A 10,634-nucleotide genomic window follows, 5' to 3' on the forward strand; every position below is an offset into this window, starting at 1 on the left:
GGTTTTTACTGGAGAATTCAGCTCAGTGATGTTGTTTAATGCCACGTAGCAACATTCCGACCCTAAGGCGACAACTTGATCGTCATTCCACATTATATACGAAGTTATGTGTATAGCCAGGTTCTGTTCCACTTCTTTTATGTGTCCCTCTATTAAGAGAGTGCAATGAAACAACTAATGCCTTTACAACGTATGAAGACAAGATGTTTGAAACTTAGATACAGTATGCATCACTTAGAATGTTCAGTGTTCCGTTTCATCTTTGGTATTTGGTAAACATCTATTTAGACAAATTGCATTTAATCTGACAGAATTTTTTTCACTGAACGACAAGATGCTGTGTGTTCTTCTATTATTAGCCCACGATTAATGGACTGGCTCGACCAGGCTTTGCAGGTACATTCAACTCAGAAAGTCATCTACTTCTATTATTTCGATTCATCAGATAAAAACTCGATTGTCATTCCCCATTATACACGAAACCGCCTGCCAATACATGCGGCAAGGTTTCATTCTTCTCATGAGCCCTTCTAAATGACAAAGTATTGAGACAATTCGGGTTTTCACAGTATGCACCTCCCATTGTGGCTGTCCCTATTTCGTATCAATCATTATAATTCCATTACAATTAAGTTCATCCATGCAGGCTCAGATTGTCAAGAGAGTGTCTTAGTGTTCTATTCCATCTTGGTATTTACAAACATCCATTTAGCCAAATGTTGAACCACAAAGTAATGTGAACATGTCAGGTGTTATATTATCTTTTTTCTGGCCCGCGGTTAATGACTCTCGGTCCTCCACGTTTTCCAGGAGAATTCAACTCAGTACGTTGTTTAATGCCAACTAGCAACATTCCGATCCTAAGGCGACAACTCGATCGTCATTCCACATTATATACGATGTTATGTGTAGCCAGGTTCCATTCCACTTCTTTTATGTGTCCCTCTAAAGAGAGTGTAATGAAACAACTAGTGCCTTTACAACGTGTGAAGACAAGATGTTTAAGACTTGGATACAGTATGCATCAGTTAGAATGTTCAGTGTTCTGTTCCATCTATGGTATTTGGTAAACATCTATTTAGATAAACTGAATTTAATCTGAGAGATTTTTTTTTTTTCACTGACCGACAAGATACTGTGTGTACTTCTATTATTGGCCCACGGTCAATGACTGTCTCGACCAGGTTTTGCATTCAACTAACTAAGTCATCTATACTTCTATTATTTCAATTCATCAGACAAGAACTCGTTTGTCATTCCCATTTTGCACAAAACCGCCCGCCAGTGCATGCGGCATGGTTTCATTGTTCTCGTGAGCCCCTCTAAATGACAAAGTATTGAGACAACTCGGATCTTCACAGTATGCACTGCCCATTGTGGCTGTCCCTATTTCGTATCAATCATTATAATTCCATTACAATTAAGTTTATCCAGGCTCAGATTGTCAAGACATTTGAACGAGAGTGTCTTACTATTCTATTCCATCCTGGTAGACCTATTCACAAACATCCATTTAGCCAAATGTTGAACCACAAAGTAATGCGAACATGTCAGGTGTTATATTATTTTCCAGCCTACGGTTAATGACTCTTGGTCTTCCGGGTTTTCCTGGAGAATTCAACTCAGTACGTTGTTCAATGCCATATAGCAATATTCCAATCCTGAGGCGACAACTCGATCGTCATTCCACATTATATACGAATATACATCTGTATGTGCAGCCAGGTTCTGTTCCATTTCTTCTTTTGTGTGTGTGACCCTCTATTAAAAGAGGGTAATGAAACAACTAGCACTTTCACAGTGTTTAAAGACAGCATGTTTCTGCATGAATATGTCAGTGCGTTTATTTTATCCCTGGTGCTGCAAACACCGATTTGGTTTAACTGCCATAAATTTGATAATTTTTTTTTTGAAAGATAATAAAAAATATGCACGGGAATTTTAGTCCAGTACGACGACCCTTGTCCAATGACTTTAAGCCCACCAAGTTTCTCTAAGTTCATTAACCGTATTAAGTTGTATACTGTTAGCTCCTTTGGTTTCGTAATAGCTCACAATAATTTCAGTACTTCACACAAGGCTATTTACTGCTAAATTCCATTTTTTTGTACCTCTCCAGAGCTGAGATTGTTATACCAGCTGGATTTTTTTTTTTTTTTACATTTTGGTCAATACACCAATGTCACTGCTCCTGTCATCTTCTTGCTCAATCACTCTGGGTTCAATGAGACTCGTATGTATCGTGATTCTCTTCGCATCACTTTGGTGTGTTTTTTTTTCTCGTAAATATATAAAAAGTGATTATTTAGATAATATTTGCTGTATATAATTACCCATTTTGGTACCCCTGGCAGACTGCCAAATACTGTTGTAGGTTTGTTTTTTTTTACCCATTAATTCTTCCCGCATATTCCAGACATTGTATATTTTTCTAGTTCTGTATACGGTGACTCTAGTTTCAAGTAAATAATTTAGACGCTTCACTCTTTATCACATACACTCAAGATGAATGCACACGCACGCACGCTCAGCGCACATGCACACACAGACACCTGCACTTGCACTCAAACCTCTTCCCACAACCCTTCAATTTCTACTCATACCCCCACACCGACAATGATCCCTCATGGTATGATCTTTGATGATCAAAGTTTGAATGACTCCGAAAGTACTTATTACACAACTGCCGAGTTTAATGCACTCATAAAACAAAATAAATTTCAATCATTTTTGGATTTGTTTAGTCTTCTTCACATCAATGCCAGAAGTTTAAATAAGAATTTTGATTCCATAGAATCATTTCTTTCCTCTTTACAAAATTTTCAATTTAGTATAATTGGCATATCAGAAACTTGGCTTAATACAAATTCACCACCAATGTTTAATTTAGAGCAATATCGAATGTATCGTTCTGATCGTTACTTAGGCAAGGGAGGTGGGGTTGCTTTCTACATTAGAAATAACATTGATATTAAAGTCAGGCATGACTTACATATCGAGGGTACAGAAGATATTTTTGTTGAAATTGTGAACAGTAAAGCAAAAAATATAATAATAGGTAATATACATAGGTCCCCAAGAAATAACATTGATTGTTTTTTAGAAAGTTTTGATCAAATTCTGAGTATTATTTCTCGGGAAAAGAAAGACACTTTTATAATGGGAGATTTAAATATTGATCTTTTAAACAATTCTGATAATCATACAATGCAGTTGCTAAGTTTATTAGCAACTTTCTCATTTCAACCACATATCAACAACCCAACAAGAATTTCTAGTACATCAAAAACTCTTATTGATAATATATTTTCAAATGTAATAAACACAGAATTCACAAATGGTATATTTTATTATGATATATCCGATCATTTACCTGTTTTTACCATCAACAATAGTTCTTTGAAAATAAAACAATATTTTGAAAATAAAAAATCTCAAATGTATTATAAGGAAACAGAAAGTAATATAAATTCTTTGATATTTGATTTAGCGCAGGAAGAATGGGACGATGTATTTGATGAAAGCAATGCTGATACTGCTTATGAAAAATTTACCAGCAGATTATTGTATTATCATCAGAGAAATATTCCTTTGGTTAAACGGAAACCTTTAAAGAAAAATAGACAACCCTGGATTACCAAAGGTATTATGCGGTCTATATCAACCCGTAATAAGTTATATAAGCAAGCAATAAAGAATCAAAGTAATAACTCATTTATGAAATACCGGAAATATAGAAATCAATTAACATCAGTAATAAGATTGTCCCGAAAATTGTATTATTCAACTAATATAGAAAAAAATAAGGATAATCTTTTTTCATTGTGGAAAACTGTCAATGCTCTTATGGGAAAGACGGTAAAAGAAACTACCAACTCTGTCATCATTGACAATGAGGAAATTACTGATTTTACCACAATTGCCAATTCATTTAATGATTATTTTATAAATATTGGTCCTAGTTTAGCATCTAATATGAATTCATGTAATACACATTTTACTGATTATTTACCCAATCCTTGTGAAAATTCATTATTTCTCACGCCTACCAATGACCATGAAATAATCAATATTGTTCAGAATCTGAAAACAACTAAATCGAGTGGGCATGATGGTCTTAGTGTTCATTTATTGAAACAAATAATCTTTTACATTGCAAGCCCTCTAACTCACGTATTTAATATGCCTCTTTCAACAGGCATTTTTCCGAACTCATTCAAACTTGCAAAAGTTATTCCCATTCATAAAAAAGATGACTTTAAATTAATGAGTAATTATAGACCAATTTCATTATTACCAAGTATATCCAAAGTTCTTGAAAAAATTGTGTATAAAAGGTTATATCAGTTTTTACAAACCAATAATTTATTGATACCCAATCAATTTGGATTTAGAAGTGGATATTCTACTGACTATGCAATCGCTCACATGTGTGATAAAATGATTGAAGCTTTTGCTGATAAAAAGCATGTTATAGGTATATACATGGATTTGTCGAAAGCATTCGACACCATCGACCATGAAGTATTGATACATAAACTTAATACGTATGGTATACGAGGTCACGCTCTGCTCTGGTTTATAAATTATTTGCAAAACCGTCAACAGTATGTTAGTTTTCAGTCTTATGAATCACACAAACTTGATATTAAATGTGGGGTACCTCAAGGCTCCATTTTAGGGCCTCTGTTGTTTAACATTTATATAAATGATATTATAGGTTCTTCTCCATCTTTGAATTTTATACTTTTTGCTGATGATACATCCATTAGTACATCAGATTATGATATAGGGACACTTGTTAATCGTTTGAACACTGAATTATTGAATATATTGAATTGGTTTAAATCAAACAAGTTATCTTTGAATGTTAATAAGACAAATTTCGTTTATTTTAGAAAACCCTACTCACAGGATTTTAATGTCAACATATCAATTGATGGGTTTTCTCTTTGCGAGAAACAGGTTATTAGAGTTTTAGGCATTACAATCGATTCTCATTTAACATGGAACGAACATATATCCTGTTTACAAAGGACCCTATCAAGAAATATTGGTGTACTCTGGAAGTTGAAAGATCTCTTATCAGAACGATCCCTGATTATTTTATATAATTCTTTAATTTTGCCTCATATATTGTATTCAAATATTGTATGGGGAAATTGTAGTATTACTAAACTGAATTCATTGTATTTACTCCAAAAGCGTGCTATTCGTATTATTACTAATTCCACATATTTATCTCATACAGATCCTTTATTTCATCGTTTGCATACTTTGAAGCTTCAGGACATCCACATTTTACAAACAGGTATATTTATGTACAAGTATGCAACAAATCAACTTCCCTCTTTATTTCATAATATTTTTCACTTAAATTCGAATATACACACATATCCAACTCGCCGTTCGACAGATTTTCACCTTGTAAACCCCAAAACTGTTTTAGCTCAGAAATCAATTAGACATTACGGTCCCGATGTCTGGAATAACCTACCTGATCAATTAAAGCAGTGTACTTCACTGTTTTCCTTTAAAGCTCATTTAAAAAAGTATTTATTATTGAAATATGTTTCCAGTTAGTAGTTTTTGATCAATGTACTTTTTCTTCTTTTTTTCTGAAGTCTCAGTAAGCCCTGATCCATGCAAAGTGTTTTTTTTTTCATTCCCTCCCGTTCCTTTCCTTTCTTTGATAATGATATTGCATACATTCATTAAAGCGTATACCTTACCCCAAAAATAGGCATGCTACAGCCTTTATTCTCTCTTGCACTGTCACCTGCACACACGACGCACTGTCACTCGCACACACCTACACTTTTATTGTCTACTATACCATGCAGCAGTCAATGGTGCTGCGTGCTGTTTTTTTTTTTTCTTGTTCTAAAGCGCCAAGTCACTATTTTTCTTTTCTGTTTTTTTTTCTGTAGCAAAATGTGTTTTGTGTATTAAGATTAACAGTTTTATGAGTACATATATAATTGGTGTTGTATTACATTGGTATCACATATTCAGATAGGGCCTCATCCACGTCAAGCTCTGCTTATGATGACGGTCCCCTGTATTGATTTCTCCTTTGTTATTAGATACAATAAGCCTTAATATGTTATTTTGATTCATAATTATGCCACTTCAGACTGAATGTTGTTACGCAAATGATTTTTTTTTTTGTATTGATTTGTATGTATCTGTATCATTTTGTTTTCATTTGCAATTGTATTCAGAGAAAGAAAATGCAGAAATAAACCAAACAAACAAACAAACAATGTCACATGACCAAGCTCAATAGTATGCTGAAGAGACTATACCACTCACCTGCCCTATGGTATAATCCTCTGTAGGAATCAACACAGAAAGCAGACGACAGCCGGACGTCACACAATTGCATGCTTTTTATAAATCATTTTACCACCCACTTTTTCCAGAATTGATGCATATCAGACCTAACAGGGATGTTTCTTTCTCTGCATTTTCCAATGTTAAAGGAACACACATTGTGACTCTCACTCGTCTCTAACAGAATTAAAATCAACTTTGAGTTGTTTATACACGCTCATTGTTTGGAGTACTCCATTTTGGAATTATAAGGGGTACTCCACTTGGCCTAATGGCGTTAACGGCCATGTGGCAAGTCAGTCAATTGCTCTTGTTGCGTGGCAAATTCTAAAAAAGAAAGGACATAAAGCTGCCATGAGGATGCAGACCATCGCCTCTCAAAAAAAAAAAACAGCTTTACGTCGAGTATCTTGAGATGTAACGGTGATGACGATGATGAAAATCACACTCTGCTGCTGTGGTGGACTATTCCAATCAGTGTACTGCATAGAATGTTTGTCTATCTTCAAAGGCAATAAATGGCACCTAAGACTCGTCACGGATATTTTTGTCTTGACCAATTGAAATTATTCCAGTACAAAAATCAATTCGTCAAAAATGAGAAAAAATATGATACTAGACAGATGAATGAATTGTATATCCCTAATTCTAAATACTGTATTTCAAGATACACTCTCAAATGCACTGGACCTATGACTTTGTTATGGAATGATTTGCCGAATATGATAAAGTCGTTTGAAAGACTTTCAGTATTTAAAAGAAATTATGAATTCCTTCTTGTTCATAAAGATATAAGCATCTCGCTTTGATGAATATCGCCTTCTTATATGTTTAGTTCTTTGTGTATAGTATAGTTTTCTAGTGTCTTGTAATGGATTAACGTATTATTTTGGCTGCAATTCTTATAGGATCACCATAGAAAGACCAACGTTCTATGTTGATCACCCACAAACTGATGTCCTGTTTTCATGTGTTTTATATCTTGTCAAATTGTTACTCAAGTTGTACGTTTTTGGTGGGTTTTGTTTTGTTTTTTTGGGGGGGTTGTTTGTATTTTGCCAATGTTCTATGTGTATTTTTTGTAGTCTCTGTAAATGCTTTTTATCGAGATGTGGAAATGAATGAAATGAAATGAAATGAAATGAAATATAACGAATGAACTAGACCACATGTATACTGTTTCGACCATACTGTACAGATTTCGCCATGTTTGAAAAAGAATGCAGCTATTATTATATCTTTACCGTTAGTGCTGAGGATGAATACAAATTGGTTTTTTTTTTTATTGTTCCATATTCCACATTTCAACGAATACATAAAACATAAACATCACAATCCAAAAGCCTGGATGAGTTGTCACGTACAGCTTATAAGACAATAAAAAATGTGAAATATGAGGACTCTACATAGAAGCATTGCTTGTAGGGTGTAGATTCCCAGATGCGGATGTGAGATTATTTCTTACTTGGTATAAAATTATGTAATTAAAGGAATGACAATTTGTGAATTGGAGAAATATAAACGCCAAAAAGTAAAAAGAAAAACAAACAAACAAAGAAAACAATGTCCGCGGCACAAGACTTCTTGAGAGTTGCGTGATCACCCGAGCGAGGTACAAGTCAGATGCAGTGTACAATAGCAGATATACCAAATGTATACAAAGGAAGTTCAGGAGATAATACAGAAATCACGAGCGAGGCACATGTTACATAATCGATAATGTCAGTAATGTGAAGTATGAACAGAGAATGTCGAGGAGGATTGAAGAATATCTATAGATATGAATTCATAAAAACTAGTTTAAGTTTATGCTTAAATGAATAAAGAGACTGAGATTGGATTATTTCTCTATCCAACTCATTCCAAAATTTAGGTCATGTAGTGATTATTGTTTTTAAAGCAGATACGGTCCGTACAGGAGAAAGATGAAAAGAATCTTTTTGTCTAGTAGGGTAAGAATGAACTTCAGTATTTTTGACAAACATCGAAGAAAACGCATCAGGGAGACCACCTGAGTTTAATTGATACATGAATGATCCGATATTGAAATGATATAAATCCTGGATCTTAAGTTTTCTACTGGAAAAGAATAAGACATTAGTTTGTTCCAAAAATGTGGCGAAGTTAATTATCCGTATAGCTCTTTTCTGTATCAATAATAAAGAATTAAGTCTAGTTGTACAGCAGTTTCCCCTCATGCCAGGATTCCATAACCTATATAAGGCAAAAATAGAGTAGAATACAATGAATGCAGAACATTTTTAGGAAAATACTGTTTTAACTTATACATAACACCTACATTTTTTGATAGTAATTTACGCAAAGAATCAACATGAACTTTCCATGTCAACTTACAATCAATATAAAGACCAAGGAATTTTATATATTCCACCTGGTTCAATTCCACGTCGTTTACAACCAACTTACCCGGTAAAATATTGATTATATTGCTAAAAAATATAAATTTTGTCTTGGTCAAATTCAATGACAATTTATTAGCCTGAATCCACTTAGATACTGATTTTAATTCAGTATTAATGGTATTCAGTAAAACATGAGGGTTTCGATTTGAATAAAAAATGCTGGTGTCATCGGCAAAAAGTAGAAAATAGAGCAGAGAGGACGAACTGCGAAAGTCATTCATATAAAGAATAAACAATAAAGGACCTAAAAGGGATCCTTGCGGTACCCCACAAGTTAGGCTGTGAGCTGGACGCATGGCCATTCAAACTAACAAATTGATATCTCCCAGTAAGGTAACTTCTAAACCACTCCAAGGTCCTTCCACGAATCCCATAGTGTTGTAATTTGTATAATAATATTTCATGGTTGATTGTGTCAAAGGCTTTGGAGTAGTCAAGAAAGATACCTACTGCTATGTGTGACACTTGGCATCGATCGAATGGCATCGATCGAATGGCATCGATCAAATGAATAGGATTAGATAGAGTTGTTAAACTGTTTTATATTATTTCATTATGAATATGATTAAACATCTATTTCTTGAATTTCATGTGTTTCTATATGGCATCGGACATTTATAACATTCCAGTGGCTTTGAACGACTATGATTTCGATTGCATATGAACGGGTGGTTACAGCTCGTTATTCCGAAGGTTCGTTATTCCGAAGGCTCTTTATTCCTAAGATTCGTTATTTCGAAGGTTCATTGTTACGAATTTCATTTTCGGATTAACCAATCTTCGGAATAACGAACCTTCGGAATACACAAATTCTCGGATAAACGAACCCTTTTTCATTTTCGGATTAACGAACCTCTAGGGAATTTGCGTGTTTCGGATTAACGACCCTTCGGAATAACGAACCTTCGGAATATAAAGCGAACCTTCGGAATATATAACGATCAGCACCCGAACGAACGGGGTAACTCTAAGTCGATAGATTTAGTCACTTTTTGTCATAGTTGATACAATTCTCCTATACCTTACATGACTATCTGTTCTAGAATGACTGCATATGAATAAGATATTTTGGTATTCTCATTAATGTATCATTTTCACTACAGTTCAATATCATTTATTTGGAAAATACATGTATTTAAAAGATAGTAGGTTCGTTACCATGCATTGCAACGGGAGAACACAAAAGAGAATGGTTAGGACTTTTATCGCAATTGAACAATCAAACCAAAGTCTATAATTTACTTACATTTCAATTCATAATAACAAATATATTTTGAAAAAAAGAACGTTACCATGGCAACGGGAAAAGGCGTCATAGTTTTTTTTTAGAGTTCAATATCCAAATCTACTTAGAATAATTCAATTTGCATGTGTGCCGAATTTTGTGCTTTTAGACAAATTTGTTCAATATCGCTATGAGGCCCATTGTTTTCTTTTTTTTTTTTTCTTCGACTAATGCAGAGCGGCGGGTCCTTCCTTGGGGAAACTCCGGGTTGACTGTAGATGCTGCTCTATACAGCTATGAAAAAAAAGTTTCCTACAGCAGCTTTCATAGACAACCAAATTTATCTCATAAAGAAAAAAATTGCACACACACACACACACAAATACACAAAATAAAATAAGTGACAATCGACAAAATAACAGGACAGCAGATATACTGAGTTTTCCTTGGGGATGGAGGGTGAGGGCTATATGTGTGTTTTCTGAGTTCGGTTGGAAACATGCTCTGCGCTTGGGTGTCTGGATGGGATCAAGTCATAACAAGACAAGAAACCGAATAATGTATTGTTATACAATTCCCTGTAAAATATGCCTCTTCAGGTTTTCTACTTTTGTTGTTTTGTTGTTTCTATGAAAAATGTTATGCAATAT

This window comes from Diadema antillarum, unplaced genomic scaffold (assembly GCF_040938485.1).
Source record: "Diadema antillarum isolate AM-2024a unplaced genomic scaffold, OU_Dant_1.0 seq00000980_RagTag, whole genome shotgun sequence".
NCBI classification, from domain to species: domain Eukaryota; kingdom Metazoa; phylum Echinodermata; class Echinoidea; order Diadematoida; family Diadematidae; genus Diadema; species Diadema antillarum.